Raw genomic sequence first — 18,031 nt, forward strand, 5'->3', positions numbered from 1 at the left:
TTTCACGCTTTTACATTTGAGGTAGTTACCTCTATGATATCAGTGAGTCCGAAATGGCAGTAGATCTACGGTAAAATAGTATACAAATATTGAATGGCTCATAGTGAGGTGGGAGGAATATTATCGCAAGGTAAAATTTGGACTGTTCCATTTCACGAGGCGAAGCCGAGTGAAATGGAACAGTCAAAATTTTACCGAGCGATAATATACCTTTTATTCCACGTATTAAAGCCACTCAATAAAACTGACAGATCCTTGTCATTTGATATATTTTAAAAGTATAACACTATGAAAAATCACACAAGTTGACAACCAAAAAAACATATAGCTCCGCGTAGCGGCAACAATGCACAAACTTAAAAGCAATCAGATCACAACCTTTTGCACAGGTGCTCCTTTGTTTTAGCAGCGGCGCGGCGGCGCTGTGCTGCTCAAACACATTGGGAACAAGGATGATCCTAACTGTTGAATGTGAAATTCTATTCCCCATGGGCGAATAGGTCTTTTTGATCGCCGGTGCGGATGGGAGTAATAGTGAATGTCACGTGAAGTAAGTTCCACCAATCAAATGACACGGATCTGTATGTCAGTTATAAATAAAGGCTAGATCACACCAAACTAGTTCTCAAAACGTAACACGTCCTAAGAAAATCGTCAAACGGGGTTGGTCTGCTGGCACGTATAACTTTGGCCGGATATGTCGGGCTACAACGTCCACTCCAATTGCTCACAGTCTGAGCCCGTTTGGCCACATTTTTTTTCAGAACGTAGTGACGGGGGTTTAAACTATTTCGGCTGGTACAGAATAAGCTCGTTCTCAAAACGTCACGAACCTGATCAAGCCCTGCTGATGAGCCCGTCCATGACGTTCGTAAACGGACCGTAAAAGTTGCTAATACGTCCACTCTGTATGCACAATTAATTTTCTCTACCAAATTCACCCATTGCAAAACGCGTAGAATTAGGACACAATGTTCACTTTTGACTGACCGGAGCTCAATTTCATAAAGCTGCAAGCAAGGAATTGAAGATTTAACATTGCTTAGAAAAGACAGCTTACCAGCCACAGTTCATGTCATAGCAATACACCGTCTCTTTGATTGGTTTCCTGCTATTAGACTCAGCTTAGCAAAAGTTGCCAAAGGCGAAACTTGACCAGTATAAGTTCATATACGGTCCTAATTCCATGAACGAGAAAACTCCATCCCAACTAAAGAATCGGCCCAACTATAGGGATCAGCACAAGTTTGGATTGACTCAACTATAAATATAGTTGGGATAAGTTGACCAACTTAAGTTGGGATTGGCCCAACTACAGCTTGGATTGGCGTAACTACAGTTGGGGTGCAACGGGCCATGAGTATGACATGCACATCACTGACCCTCGTGTTCTGACAATGAAATGGAAATTTTGAAATCAGTACAACTGATTGTTTTGAGACACAACTAAAATACACAAAGGATGGTTGTATGACCAATACCTATTCGATTATTATCAATGAAATTAATTTGGTGTTGGTTTAATAAGTCTTTCTCTCTCTCAAATGATACTTTGTGGGACCGTTTTAATTTGTGTTGTTCTTGAAGACTGGTGCTTCGTAACAATTGGGTAAAGGAACGCGATAAGTTTAGTTATAGTAATGTTTAGTTATATATAACTGACAAGACAGCAGGCACCAAAACGACACAAATTGCGAACGCGTCGATACAGCAATCGGTTTCTCCAAACTCTTCATCCGGGACTTAGGACGAGTACCAGCATTAGGCCTACCTGTATGTAACTCGTGAACATTAAGATTAATCCTAAGTTATGACTAGTAATTCGTCCTAACTCGAGTAGGATTCATCCTAGCGTTTTGTGAAATCGGCTGTAAGGGGGGGGGACCTTTGAGGTGAATGCACCTCTTTTAAGGGTGGATGACGTTGAAAAGCTCGGATTGAAAGATCCAAAAAAGTTTAACTTCACACATTTTACCAAATCAGCGACACCTCCAGAAAAAGTCCCGCTGGTTTTCTTCTTTGGGGTTCAACAAGACCTTGCACTATTCAAGTTTTCCCTCGTTTAGTCACGACTGTTATCTGGTCGTAAGTTTGGCAACCATTTTGTGATTTACTGTTAAAATGTTGTAAATTTCTTATAATCAGAGAAGTGCGTTCACAAACTAGGTCTATGATCTAACGTTATGGACTTAGTTTGACCAATTACTAAGGAATGACAAAGACACGCTTCACAATGGTTTCACTGAAGATTGTGGACAACTTCAGTTAACAAACTGACATTTTAATCAAACTTTTATTTACAAGCCAATAATATGCTGATTTACTTAAAAATTGATCTAACATACTTTATCAAATTCATTCATCAATTTATAAATGACACACTTAAAGAATGAAACATTGAATTTATGCACCGAAACTTCGACAATATTCTTGATCCAGTTTTGAAACATTTGAAACATTTTAACAAAACATCGACTTCTCTTAAACTTACTCACAAACTCGGTGACTGATTCGGTAATTGATGATTGCAAAAGACAAAACCAATCTTGATTTTATCCGACATATCTTATTTGTGTTTGACCGACAAGAGCAGGAAAAATCCACTGTTTCTCTGAAAACATACAACCAATCCTCTCATCCCTGAAAACGGCATAACCAATCCACTGATTCACTTACAACAAATTATGGCAAACCCACTGATTCACTGACAACAGTAAGACCAATCCACTGATTCAATGACAGAACAGTAGATCCAATCAACTGATTCACCGACAGAACCGCAGACCCAGATCAACTGATTCACTGGCGGAATAGCAAACCCAATCAACTGATTCACTGACAACACAGCAGACCTAATTCACTGATTCACTTACAACAAATATGACCAATCAACTGATTCACTGACAACGGTAAGACCAATCCACTGATTCACTGACAGAACAGCAGACCCAATCCATTGATTCACTGACAGAACAGCAGAACCAATTCACTGATTCACTTACAACAAATATGACCAATCCACTGATTCACTTACAACAAATATGACCAATCCACTGATTCACTGACAACAGTAAGACCAATCCACTAATACACTGATTGAAAAGCAGACCCTAATCAACTGATTCACTGACAAAACAGCAGAACCAATTCACTGATTCACTGATTCACTGAACTCTTCTACCATGATTCACTGACAGATCCACCCATTACGGTCCCCTGTCACCCGGTTCCACCGTCCAGGACCGTCCACACACTGTTCACTAACATTTCCACTGTTTCACTGACAACAAACATCCAGATGACCCACTAGATTATTTCCTAAAATTTCGGTCTGTATGTGAACAAATTCACGCTTGTTCAAGTGAAACCGCGCCGGAGAAACTATCCACTCACCTCCAAATTAATTTACCTTGAAACTCTAATGCTCAGACAAAATCATGTTCCTCTTGCTCCAGCAAATCGAATGATCTAAAGCATTTTTTTAAAAGTTTGTTTGATTAATTAAAATTAACCATGCTGTTTTTCTTCCAAGGTAAGTTTAGGGATTCGTCCACTTCATTTTCTTAGCTTCGAAAATCCTTTAAAGATTACTGTGTTTAGCTTTAATCCATGTAAATTATGCCAAGGTGAAACGGTATTCAGGACTTTTTGCAGATCTCCTTAAAGGCATGGACACGTTTGGTAATTGTCAAAGGATCTCACTTGGTGTATCCCAACATAATAATATGCACAATATAACAAACCTGTACAAATTTGGGCTCATTTGGTCATCGAGATTGCAAGAAAAACACCCTTGTTGCACAACTTTGTTTGCTTTCAGATGCTTAATAAAAAGCTTCGGCTGAGCCGTTTATTATTTGAGTGAGAACTAATCCCTTTCTCAAAAACTACGTTACTTCACAGGGAGCCGTTTCTCACAAGTTTTATACTATCAACAGCTCTTCATTGCCCATTACCAAGTAAGTATTTCTGGCTAACAATTATTTTGAGTAGTAACCGATAGTATTCATCCAGTGTCTTTAAAGAACTGTCTGGGACCCATTATACGCCCAAAACCCCAAGCAGCAGGCAACGGTCGTCGACAACCCTATAAATCCAGCTCATCGAACATTGTCAAATTACCCGAAAAATCCCCAATTCCCTCTCTCTCTGAGAGCCCCAATACCCACCGTACTGATCATCTCTTTTTTGCCATAACCATAAAGTTTGTTTTCTTTGACAAAATGTGTACACACCTGCAAGGTGAAAGCTTTTATGCACAGAACCCTTTTAAGTCGTACAGAACTCTTTTTTTGAGGGGCCCGATACAGCAAATGTTTTTAGACATCAGTGAGCTTGTCCTTCGCTTCACTGTACAAACCCATTCAATTCTAATTCAAATACACTCTCTCTTCAAGCCACTAACTTGGTATACAAAAAAAAAACCAAACCTGAAGTGGGGTACTTATTGCCGCTTGAGTTCCCTTACAGAAAGGCGCTCTTTTTGACAAAGTCAAGGTGGTATGAAACACCTCTACCTTTTTGTGGGTGATATTGAAAATATTGTCGGGACAAACCCAATGTTGACCTGGGTGCTTGGTGATATAAACCGACAGGTAGAGCAGGGCCGAGTTTTTTTCTTTCTTTTCTTATGCTGTCCACCAAGTTCATGTGTGAGGTCCGGGTATACAGTGGTGTTTCATCTAGTGAGCGGGTATAGGTTGCTCCAGAGCAGACTCTTGTGAGGATACCCGCTTCTTAAAATGGTATAAAACATTGTGAGAAATGGCTCCCTCAAGTAATGTAGTTTTTGAGAAAGAGTTAATTTCTCACCAAAATAACAAAATACTTCAGCTTAAGCCTTTTAGTATGCATTTGCAAACACATACATTTTGCGCAACAAAGGTGTTTTTTCGTTCATTGCTCAATGACCAATTGAGTCTAAATATTCACAGGTTTGTTATTTTATGCATATGTTGGGATACAACAAGTATACTGGCCTTTGACAATTACCAAAAGTGTCCATTGAATTTAAAACAAAATGTGGCCGTGATTCGTTTGTATAGAGTTAGGATCCAAATGTCCCTGGTACTCGGCTATTGGGCTCGGTACTCAATACACTCGGTACCCAGACAGTCGTTTTTTGTGTACTTGGTGGTCCACTCATATACTCGAGTACTACCCATGCGCCTTAGTACTCGGCAGTAGGCCCTAAACTTGATACCTAACTTCAACGAAAGACTGAAACGTACATGGTACAAAGGTGATGATGGTGGACAAATTTGTATTTCTCCTGAAGACGAGCAGGTGTTCGAAACGTCGAGACCACACTGGTTCTTTTTAGAGTCAACACTACCACGAAAGAGATTTACACTTGGTTGTATTTCTACTTTCTTCTATGCGCATCTTTCAAACCCATTCTCTTTGCGATAAGTGTGTACTGGGGTATTTTACGTGCGTTGATAGTGTTTATAACAACACACGGGACCTGCAGCTTTACGTCCCATCCGAAGGGTCTTGCTCAAGGACACAAGTGTCACGAACGGGACTCGAGCCAACACTCTGCTGATATATACAGCAGAGCTTGAGTTTGTCGCTCTTAGCCATTCGGCCACGGCACTTCCACTTATTTTTTAAAGGGTCTTGTTGGTCTTGTATAATTATTTGCTTGCTGAGAATGGTTTCGTCCCGTTACTTCATCCTCAGCAAACAGCGAAGTTAAATCAAGTTTTGTCACCAGGTAATAATTGCCGGAGGTGGGGGCGGGGCGCCAAGTGATGTTAACAATCTTTAACAAGATCAGTTTGTAAATGTTTCCTTTATAAAATTTAAATGTTAAGCTCATTATTTGAAAGTAAATATTACCAAGTGCTAATTCTTAAGCACAGACAAGTGGTGACGAAAAAACCGGGATTCAACCAAAAAAACAAAAAAAATCAGAACTGCAGCGAAATCCCTAAGGTACTAGAAAAAATGAACAAGGTGATGCTCTTTATTTCCAATGAGGCAAGTTTCTGCCCAAAGACGGACGGTTGATAAACTCAGTGTGAGCCCCACAAAAGTCTACACCACACCTGGTCCACGCACATGTTCTGCTCAATTATCCAAAGCACACACATATACACACAACACGCAGCAAATACAAGATTAAAAGGTAATAAAAATAGCACCCAAAAACGGATTAGTTTTTCTTCTTAAAAAAAAAAAGGAAAAAAAAAATCCTTGCCCGTTCTAGTGTGTCTCAGCAATTACCATTGGACAGACAATGCCGTGAGTTTTTGGCGGTTCGAGCGTTGAATCAATGAAGTCGTGTGTTGGGCATATGAATGGAACGTGCCTTGCCATGCTCGACTGCTACGCCGATAAAAGGATCCCTTTTACCGGCAGGGAACAAAACACAAACTTCAGCCCCCGAGTGCTAGTGTTTGGCTTGGCAAGCGACCAAAAATCTGAAAAATAATCCGGCAAAACTACAAATGAGGAAGCTTTAATACAAGAAACGGTTCGCAACTTGCATAATGTGGACGGTCGACGGGACGCGGTGAAGCAAATTGGTCGTCCAACTACAATAAGTATTAGATATAAGATTGTAAATTAATTGAGAAACTGGAAAGCTACCTTGACACTATTTAACTGTTGACTGTTTACACAATAAATCAAGGTCATGTGATTAGATTAAAAACAAAACAGGTTTTTAAGCAGCTCCCAAAGGAGGCAAACAGTCCGCAGTAAATCCAACACCGACCTTGGTTCTTTAGTAAATTATGTTGTATCCTTTGCATTACAAAACATAAAAGTGAATGTAATAAAGATAGAAGATTGTGAATTAATTGAGACACTGAAAAGCTACCTGGCACCATTTACCTTTAGACTGTTTACACAATAAATCAAGGTTATGTGAACAGGTTTAAAAAGCCCGGGGCGAGCTCAAACTTAGAGGTTGTAAGCAGCTCGCAAAAGCAGACAGATATAAAGCAGTCCACACCACAGTGAACCCTATGCCGATCATGGTCCGTCAGCTAATAATCTGCAGGTATCCTTTGCGTCACAAAACACAAAAGTGCTGTATGCCTCGTTTTTGAAAGGGCAATGGCACCAAGGCATTTTCTCCTGCGTAAAGGGCACCCTATGATGTAATTGCAAGTTTGCACTGGAGTGTTTCAAGGGCACCGAGGCAATGACCAGGGGACACGGAGGCAATCGCCTTCGTTGCCTCCGTGTGAAGTATCGGGCCTGCACACAGGAGTGAATGCAATAAGATTGTGAATTAATGAAGCTGCCTTAGTACTATTTGACTGTGCACCGTGTTCATAAGAAATGAAGGTCACGTGAAAGATAATCAATTTTGTGAAACAGCCCGGGGCTAGCTCAATTTTAGAGGTTTTTAAGCAGCTCCCAAGAGGAGGCAAACAGTCCGCAGTAAACCCAACACCGGCCTTGGTTTCATGCTGCAAGTTCTTTGATAATCCTTTACGTCACAAAACACTAACGTGAATGCGTCACAAACACAAAAAGTGAATGCGTCACAGATCAAAACGGAAGAGTGAATGCAAACAATAAACGTTTGTGTTTTGGATTTTTGGTATCAACACTTTCTGGTGGTTTGAAACAATAACAATAATAACATGCATTTATACAGCGCTTAATACCAGGTTTCTAAGCGGTGAACAAGAAGTGAATGATAACAAAAAAAAAGACAATTAAAAGTGGGGTGAAATAGCAGAAACTCACTGCCTAGATGGATTTAAATAAGTGTGTTTTTAGAGCGGTTTTAAATGAGTCCAATGTAGTGGAGGCACGGATGTGGACGGGAAGATTGTTCCAAAGAGTGGGAGTGGCGGATATTGAGAAGGAGCGGTTTCCAGCGAGTGCGGGGGACAGGAACAGAGTTAAATTCCAGGTGGGCGGTAGATTTTCTCGAACTTGCAATCACTGGTAGGCCTTCACTAAAGACAGCTTATGTATGAGGCTTCGACTGGAATGGATTATTTCATTTCCAGCCTCGGTCCTCCCGCTAAAAAATCAAAAAGTTACTTCTCAAAAGAAATACTTTACCAGCAGAATACAGCAAGAAACTGGTATAATGCACATACACAGTCATTGATTGCGTAACTCAAGCTAGACAGCTATGACTTCGTCTTCGTATACATTATACCGTATGCCTTTTCACGGATTTGTCTTTTTCTTAGAAACACAGTTTCAGCTGCGTTTCTTAAAAACTAGAAAGGCATGAACGACTGAACTTTACAATTCCCTTAACAACAGACCGTAACAAATCCAAACTAACTTAAATAGCGAACGACTTGTCAACATAAATTTGTATGGGTTGGAGTGCCCCGTTATAGATTGACGACAAGGGGACATTTACGATTTTATTTCACAATACGTACGGATAATGTTCACCAAGCTGTCGACTGTAATTTCACGTAAACATTTAAAAGTTTCACTGCATTGAGTATCATGAACAAGATGAGACAGGCACACGCTAGGACTTGAAAATTTGCATGGAGGGAAACAGTCCTGAAGACAATTAGAATATACTGATCGAAACGTCGATATGTTAAACCGATGGTTCTTTTCCGAACTACCACAGCGGAGAAGGGATTATTCGATGGCGTTAAATTAAACGTTACTGGACAGAATAAGGTGAGAATAAACTTTGTTCAATGACGTCATCACGCCGCCATCTTGGAGTTGAAACGATGACGAAACATTGGCAAAACGCACATCTTGTACGCCAATAAGACAACTTCTTATGACCAAGGAGGGCGCCCTACTCCAATGACGTCATTTTGCAGAATTTCTTTTGCACGACTTAAAAACAAAATAGCTCACTGAAGAAACACAGAGTAGTAGCTTTACCCAGAATCGTTTATGGCTAAGTTCACATAAGAACCATTTTGTTGTACTATAAAATATTGACCTATAGACGACAACATGGGCCCAGTGCGAACTTAGTCGTTGTCGTTTTGGTAAAATGTTGCTGCTCAATTTTAACATTCGATTTGCACAAACCAATGGAAATCGAGTGCAGTGAATGAAAACACTTTAACACTATGCGAACTACAAAATAATAAATTGAGCTAAAACGGTTCGACCTAGTTGTCTTCAGATAAAACAAAATTACACTCCATCTTGATCTAAAAAATAGTGTTGCACCAAACAGTAAAATGAAATATGAGCTGACACATCCTCTCGGGTTTTACGCTTTTGTATTTCTTTCAGTTCTGACAAAAGATGGTTCTATAATACACAGCAGTTTGTGGAGGAAAAAACCCAAACGAAAACCAAAAATAACCATACTTTAACTTTACCTTTAAATCCCAAATAATCCAATTCTTTCATCAACAATGTGTTTGATCTCACCGCAGTCATTGTAACCATCCTCTCCCAATGGTTTTATGAACAGTGTCATAACAAAGAGGGCGCTACAGCCGTAAATCACTGACCTCTTTATGTCAGCCCAAAGCCACCCTTAAATTTCTCTGAAGCGCTTGTCGAAAACGGTCGGCCATTGGGAGTCAACAATTTGACTCACATAAATGGCCGACCGTGTTTAATAGTCGACGAGGTATTAAAGGAAAACCACGCAATTTCGGGGCACATTTGTGTAGATCATTGTATTCTTCTTTTACAACATCTTTCTAACCATATGCATTTTATAACAAACGGTTACAAACGCTTTTTATAGACCAACTCGTCCGATCCTAGGCAACGTGTTCATTTAACTTAAATTTTGAATCCTCAAAAGGCAGACCACAAGCAACTTACTGTAGGTGAGTGTGACGTCAGCACAAAGGGGCGTTACGGTAGTTTGTCATTTATGGGGTCGTTTCGGAGAAACGTCTGGATTAGGTTAAGCAGAAAGGGGGCGCTGTGACGTATTTATCTCCTAGAAACAGTCGATACATATTCAGTCAGCTTTAAAGGCACTGGACACTGTTGGTAATTACTCAAAATATAGCATAAAACCTTACTTGGTAACGTGCAACGGAGAGCTGTTGATAGTATAAAACATTTTGGGAAACGACTCCCTAAAAGTAACGTAGTTTTTGAGAAAGAGGTAATTTTCTCACTCAAATAATAAAGGACTTCTGGCCAGAAGCCGTTTATTCCCATCTGAAAACACACTATTTTGTTCAACTTCGATGACCAATTGAGTCAAAATTTCACAGGTTTGTAATTATATGCATATGTTGAGATACACCAAGTGAGAATACTGGTATTTGACAATTACCGTCATTACAGTGTCATTACGCTTGCTTGTTTGCAACTTGCACAACGTTTTTACTTAAAGGCAGTGGACACTATTGGTAGGTAATTGTCAAAGACTAGCCTTCACAGTTGGTGTATCTCAACATATGCATAAGATAACAAACCTGTACAAATTTGAGCTTAGTCGGCCATCGAACTTGCGAGATAATAACGAAAGAAAAAAATACCCTTGTCACACGAAGTTGTGTGAGTTTAGATGGTTGATTTCGAGACCTCAAGTTCTAAATTTGAGGTCTCGAAATCAAATTCGTGGAAAATTACTTCTTTTTCGAAAACTATGGCACTTCAGAGGGAGCCGTTTCTCACAATGTTTCATACCATCAACCTCTCCCCAATACTACTCACCAAGAAAGGTTTTATGGTAATAATTGTTTTGAGTAATTACCAATAGTGTCCACTGCCTTTAAACTGATACTGTAGTTAAAAACCAACAAGTAGCAAAGTGCTTCAGTTCTATAATTTCTGGGAAATCAAAAAAATGATGGTTGCATGGGAAGATTTTGGCCATGGGAAAAACTCCTGCAACCGGTGTTACCCATAAATGGGTCACATACTCCCTGACAACAATAGGAGCCAGTATTATGCAGAGACCGATCGCGGCTCATGACACCTGCCTCTTATTCCCTCTCTCTACCAGTGTAGGTTTTTCCTATCGCTCACCTGGCCCGACGGCCGATTCATGAAGCAAAAATTCTGCAATTTTCTCCGAGTTTTAAAAGTTACACGAGCAGATGAAAATGACAATGAAGTAAAACTTGCAGCTACGGTCACCGTGTTATCTTTGTAACAATTCATTTATTTATTTACTTCTAAAAAACTTACTCGGTACCAAGCAACTGAGAGCTGTTGATATTATAAAACATTGTGAAAAACTGCTTCCTTTAATAAAGTTACATAGTTTTTGAGAAATAGGTAATTTCTCATGTTCTACTCAATTTGTTTTTCTTCAGCTGAAGCCTACTCGTAACATGCAATAAAAAGCACACACATTATTCTGTGCAACAAGTTTAAAATCATGTCTCAAGTTATACTATTTGCCCAATTTCTCGACCCTTTGAACAAAAAATTTCACAACTGCATTATCTTTCAGTTTCTTCGATATGGAGTAGACGTTGGACAGACTAGTCGTAGCAGATCAAAACATTTTTAGAACACAGACAAAGGCAACATCATTTAAATACATAAGACCCTATCGGCGATTGTCAAGACTAGCCTCCACAGTTGGTGTATCTCAACAAATGCATAAAATAACAAACCTGTGAAAATTTGAGATTAATCGGTCGTCGAAGTTGCGAGATATTAATGGGAAAAAACACTCTTGTCGCACTAGGGTCACACAAGGTTGTGTGCTTTCAGATGCTTGATTTTGAGACCTCAAATTCTAAATAAGAGGTCTCGAAATCAAATTCGTGGAAAATGACTTCTTTCCCGAAAACTACGTCACCTCAGAGGGAGCTGTTTCTCACAATGTTTTGTACCATCAACCTCACCCCATAACTCGTAATCAAGAAATGTTTTATGATAATCATTATTTTGAGTAATTACCAATAGTGTCCATTGCCTTTTTCAGCCCAATTATTACCCCCTACCCATATCTCACGTCGCGCCAAAATTTGGCGTATTAAACTCGAAGTCATTCTCCAAAGATATATTGACAAACATTGAACTCCGCGCACGTTTACCAGTTCTTCAACCCCGGGCTGCAAAAAATCGATTTATCGAAAAAGAAAAAACCCTGTCTTTCTTGTAAAGTCGATAAAACCTTGTAGTACATGCGATTATGGCTGCATTGTTAATTAGCATTTTTTTGCGGGCGTTTAAGTGAGCTTCGCCCCAATATAAGTTACCCAGTACAAGGAAACGAAGGGGGGGGGGGGGTCTGTAAGATGCACCTATACATTTCCAACGCCCAGTGTGTTTTTTCTCCAAACAGTTGAGGCTTCACCACAAGTGTTACAGGAGCGTTCCTGTGTGGGGGCCTTCGAAACCAGAACTTGGTGCGAATTTCTGCGACTGTCAGTTGTGCACACACTGTTGGCCGTGTGAGAAATATAACACACTCTGAATGCATGGGACGACTGGGTCTGTTTAACCTAGTGCAGGAGGACCTCATTGTAATGCGACTTGGACCTTGTCCAGCACTGGGTGATCGATGACTTTTTCAGAAGAAAAAAAATATACCCGGGCAAAAAAAAAATCAAGGTGCTTTCAAACCCATTGGCTGCATGCAAAGGAGCCTCCATTACCCAGTGTAGATAATGGATGCTGCGACCAAATTTAAGCGGCAATTTGGGGGGCTGGTGTAAAAACAAGTTTTAACACAGTATTTTTTAAAATTGAAGTGATTTTGTTTGGAAACTAAATTGGTATACATGCTTTTACTTTTATGAGTTTAGAGTAGTGTATAATGAGACGTGTTCATACTATATTCCTTGAGTTGTTCGAGAGCGGGGGAAAAGGGACAAATTTGCCGGCCTTTGGCGGACGCATCACGCCCAAAATGCCGGTATTTTTTGACTGGGTCACCCTGCCCCCTATCTGGGCTAAAGTAAGCGTTTATTTAAATTGAATATTGGTTGGAAAGATTTTTAAAAATAAGAACATAATGATCTACATAAATGTTCTTTGAAATTGTGCAATCTTGTTGTACATTTCACGACACTCTCTGCTATTTTGTGGAACCAAATATTTTGCTTCACAAAATGGCGGATTTTATGTTTACGTTTGTTGTATTTTAAAAGCTAACTTTATTCGTAATGTTTGAAATTACTGCTCAATTAATATAACAAGACACTAGACAGGTGTTTGTGTGCATGAACAGCTCTTGCAAATGATAAGATCCAATTTAGTTTAGCAACATTTTGGGAAATGTTAGAATGTAGTGTGCTCCTGTAATGTCCATGCGTTGTTTAGCAATGGCTGTAGGCTACACAGTGTGAACATTTTCGATTTGCAGATTGAATGCATGGCGCTGCAGTTTTAAGCATTGTGCTGCAATCCAGCTCAAACAAATTACAATAACACCAATTGAAGGAGATAGGCCCACATTTAGAGAATCGAGGGTCGTGTCTGAGTGATGTGACAATTGTACTTATTGTCATGATTGTTCTAACTGTTATTAATATATATGGACAAATTTAACCCCTTTAAAAAAATAAAGGCACAACTGAGCCCGTCTCACATTAAAAAGCGAATCGCACTTCATGATGCAAAAACCAAACCGTTGCAACCAGCGCATAAAAAATCAAACAAAATCTCAATAATAACAACCTTTTGCAACCATGCTGGATGTTTTGATCCATGATTTAACGTAGGCCTATTATGCAGCACATTATAATGTACATCATTAAATTTGCATATTATGTATACAACGCGAGATCCACGTGGCAACAACGGTAGAACCAGGCGTTCGATCGCAATGGGGCCCAGGCCCAGCTCGCGTATAGCTTGCTGCCAGGACCCCCTAACGCCGGCAAACGATATAAGCTTATGAATTTTTGATGCGGTGGTGACAGCCGAACAAAAGCCCCCCGTCCAGGGGCCAAGTTTCCCCCGCGGATGAGTCACACCGAGAGACGCGGGACCCAGGGTCCACTTATAGACATTATATGGGTTTACGGCGTTGTTTTGGTTTTTCTTGTGAAATTCGTGTTCGGTATTATGTTTTTTCTCTCGAACCACGATGGATTGATCGTAAGCACACTGCGAATTCATGGGCAAATCAACACCACTGGCAAGTTGTAGAGATGAACATTATCTCTCAGGATCTTGCAGCTTTTATTTTCCTTTTTGTAGAATTCGAACAAAACAATTGGTGAACATATCATTGACTTGACTGACATTCTGTATTTGTATTCCGAGCAAAGCGCCAAAATTTCCATTGTTGAAATGTGACAGACACCTATGCATCAATGCATTGAAATTCGTTTATAGTTTAATTTATATTATTTCAGCGAAGAAACTCAAATTTTGCTCCGTTAATTGTTTGCAGGATCTTGGCTCTAAAATAGTACAAAAACCAACGCAGCATTGCGCATGCAGCAGTTTTCCCTACATCAAAAACAACACTGCCGTTTATAGGAGGGAGGGAGCTCCCAATCTAGCTCAGGACAAAACAATATCACCTGCAAAAGCACAATCTTGACAGCACAAGCATACAACACACAATTGAAATGCAACCTGTCTTCTCCAGGACAGCAGCGATGCTTGTTGGAGAGTACAGTGATGGGAGGTGCAAGATACACCCTAAAGAGCTACATATACACAACCATATCACAACTAATTAAGCAAACACCAAAGATAAACCGCTTGTATCTTTATTTACATAATTGTTAAGCATCATGCTGAGTGCTGCCAACATAAAAGTGTGTACTACATCTTGATGCACAAAGAGAAAGCATTTCGACTAGCAAACATTTTGCCACGATGCAAAGAGAGTATGATCACGAGCCACACGTTTGTCGTTGTAACGTATATTGATTCAAATACAGATTATCAGAAGTAACATTGTCGATGCTGTAACTCAACTTGATTCAAAGAGAGTATGACCAGAAACATCATTTTCCATACCTTATTTGACCCATATCGTGACCCGTATTTCATTGACCCTTACACTATGTTGATTCGTACCCTGTATGTTGAACCGTAACATAGTGATTCAACAAGAAAATGCAGAAGTGAAATTGCCGCACTGTACCTCAACTTGATTAAAGGTAGTATGATCAAAAGCATCGATGTCGATCCGAGTACGTTATATTGACCCATACATTGACTGCACCTTATTGACCCGTACCTTGACCTGTACTTCATTGGCCCTTACATTATATTGACCGAAGCGTATATTGATTCAAAGAGAGGTTGCCAGAAGTAACATTGCTGGTAGTGTACCTCGACTTGGTTCAAAGAGAGTAAGATCAGAACCATCGTTGTCAACCACTCAGTACCTTATATATTGACCCGTATTGTACCTTATTGACCCGGATCGTGACCCGTCCTTCATAGACTCGTACATTATATTGATGTACCATACATTGATTCAAAGAGAGATTGCCAGAGGTAACATTGTCGTTGCTGTACCTCAACTTGGCTCAAAGAGAGTATGATCAGAAACATCGTTGTCAACCCAGTACCTTATATTGACCCGTATTGTACTACTCTGACCCGTATTATGACCCGTACTAAACAGACCCTTAAGTTATACTGACTCGCTCCTTATATTGATACAAAAACACATTGCCTGAAGTGACATTGCCTAAATTCGGGGTGCTGTGGTCCCCATCTTCGCACCGAATTAAAATTGACGCACAAGTTCTTTAGATGGTACTGAATCCAAATTTTGGTTGTTGCTAAGCTCCGTTTTTGCGTCATTTTGGGTCAAGAAACATCGTGTATCTTGACATTCCATACCTTATAATGGACTAAAAGAGAGATTACCAGAAGAAATACTGCTGATGATGTGTTGGTTCAAAGAGTGCTATAAAAGTATCAATGTCAATGTTGTACCTTATATTGATTCAACGAGGGTATAATAAGTACAGACGCCGGTGTCCGAGGGATATCTGTGAACCGTAGATTCTGTTCCCTGTATTGGAAATGTTAACGTGGATTGAAGTAGAATGCTTCAAAAGAGGGCGCTTTCAGAAGTAGTTTGAACACAGTTGGCCATATGGAGGGACAGAATCTACTCCCACATTGGAACTACATCTTTAAAGGCAGTGGACACTAGTGGTAATTACTAAAAATAATTATTATCATAAAACCTTACTTGGTAACGAGTAATGTGGAGAGGTTGATAGTATAAAACATTGTGAGAAACGGCTCCCCCTGAAGTGAAGTAGTTTTCGAGAAAGAAGTAATTTTGCACGTTTTGATTTCAAGTTTAGAATTTGAGATCTCGAAATCAATCATCTGAAAGCACACAACTTAATAATGTGACAAGGTTGTTTTTTCTTTCATTACTATCTAGCAACTTCGATGACCAATAATTGAGCTCAAAATTTCACATGTTTGTTATTTTATGCATATTATGTTGAGATACACCAAGTGAGAAGACTTGTCTCTGACAATTACCAATAGTGTCGTGTGTCTTTTAATGAGAGCAACATGGACTCAGTTAACAACACATCGATACAGAACGCTTCAAATATGAACCCGGCTAGCTCGGTCGATTAGAAATCCTATATACAGCACAAAGCCGCTAACAATGGGGAGCGAACCAATGGCCCGACGGGTACCTTCTTAAAGGCACTGGACACCTTTGGTAAATGTGGGGTGTCGTGGCCGAGCGGTTAAGAGCACCGAATTCAAGCTCTGCTGATTCTGTTCAGCAGTGTGTGGGTTGGAATCCCGGTCGTGACACTTGTGTCCCTGAGCAAGACACTTAACCATTCTTGCTTCTCTCGACCTAGGGGTAAATGGGGACCTGTGAGGGCAGAGATGGTTCTTGTGATTGATTTAGCCGAGTAGAGCATTTGTTACACGAGGCTGTATACTCCCCAGGGAGCTGAGATGGTTTAAGGAGTGAATTAAGGCCCAGTGACCAGGGGTAATAATTTGAAGCGCTTTGAGACACCCATTCGGGAGTGAAAAAGCGCTATATAAACTCAAATATTATTATTGTAAAATAGCAGTATTTTCACAAGTATCATCGAACTTTCAAGAGAACAATGAATTAGAAAAACACCCTTGTTGCATGAGTTTGTGTGCTTTCAGTGCACACTGTAAGGCTTCAGCTAAAGTCTTTTAATATGTGAGTGAGAAACAGCTCTTTCTCAAAAACGAGACTACTTGAGAAGAAGTCGTTTCTCGCAATGTTTTATACTATTTACTGCCCCATTGCTCATTACCACGTAAGTTTTTATGCTAATTTTTTTTTGATTAATTACCAATAGTGTTAAGTATCTTTAAAGCATAGCTGGGCTCGCTACCCCAAGGTATTGAACCATCTGATCTATTACATGGGGATTACTGAGAGAGTCGCTTTGGGAGGGGTCTCCAAGCTCCGATAATCATGATTGTTGATTGGATAGTGAGATCATGGAAGATCATCAGAGGTTGAAGGTTGGAGCTTGAAAGTCAAAACCAAGCAGAAAAGAATCGGTGGATGAATGACAACTCAACGTTTCGTCTTCATTCTCCTGAAGACGATTAGAGTATACTGATGGAAACGTCGAGTTGTTAACCACCGGTTAACCACTGGTCATTTCAGACAAAAGAAGATAATCACATGGTGTTACCGCAAACCTGTCTTATGTATAGTATAATATCAGAAATATAACCCGCATTTTACTCTTAAAGACTATGGACACTATCGGTAACTGTCAAAGATCAATCTTCTCACTGGGTGTATCTCAACATATGCATAAAATAACAAAACTGTGAAAATTCGAGCTCAATCGTTCGTTGCGAGATAATAATGAAAGAAAAAACACCCTTGTCAAAGGACGAATTTGTGTGCTTTCAGATGCTTTAATTTCGAGACCTCAAATTCTAAATCTGAGGTATCGAAATCAAATTTGTGGAAAATTGCTTCTTTCTCGAAAACTACATTACTTCAGAGGAACAGTTTTGCACAATTAAATGTTTTATACTATTAACCTCTCCCCATTACTCGTCACCAAGAAAGGCTTTATGCTAATAATTATTTTGAGTAATAACCAATAGTGTCCACTGCCTTTAAACACCTCTGAGCATTCTCTGAAAACACAAGATTACTTTTAGCCCCAAATGATTCGTAACAGCCAAAGCGAACTTTCAAAACATTTGAAATGCCTCCATT

The sequence above is a fragment of the Asterias rubens genome, chromosome 3 (assembly GCF_902459465.1).
Source record: "Asterias rubens chromosome 3, eAstRub1.3, whole genome shotgun sequence".
NCBI lineage: Eukaryota > Metazoa > Echinodermata > Asteroidea > Forcipulatida > Asteriidae > Asterias > Asterias rubens.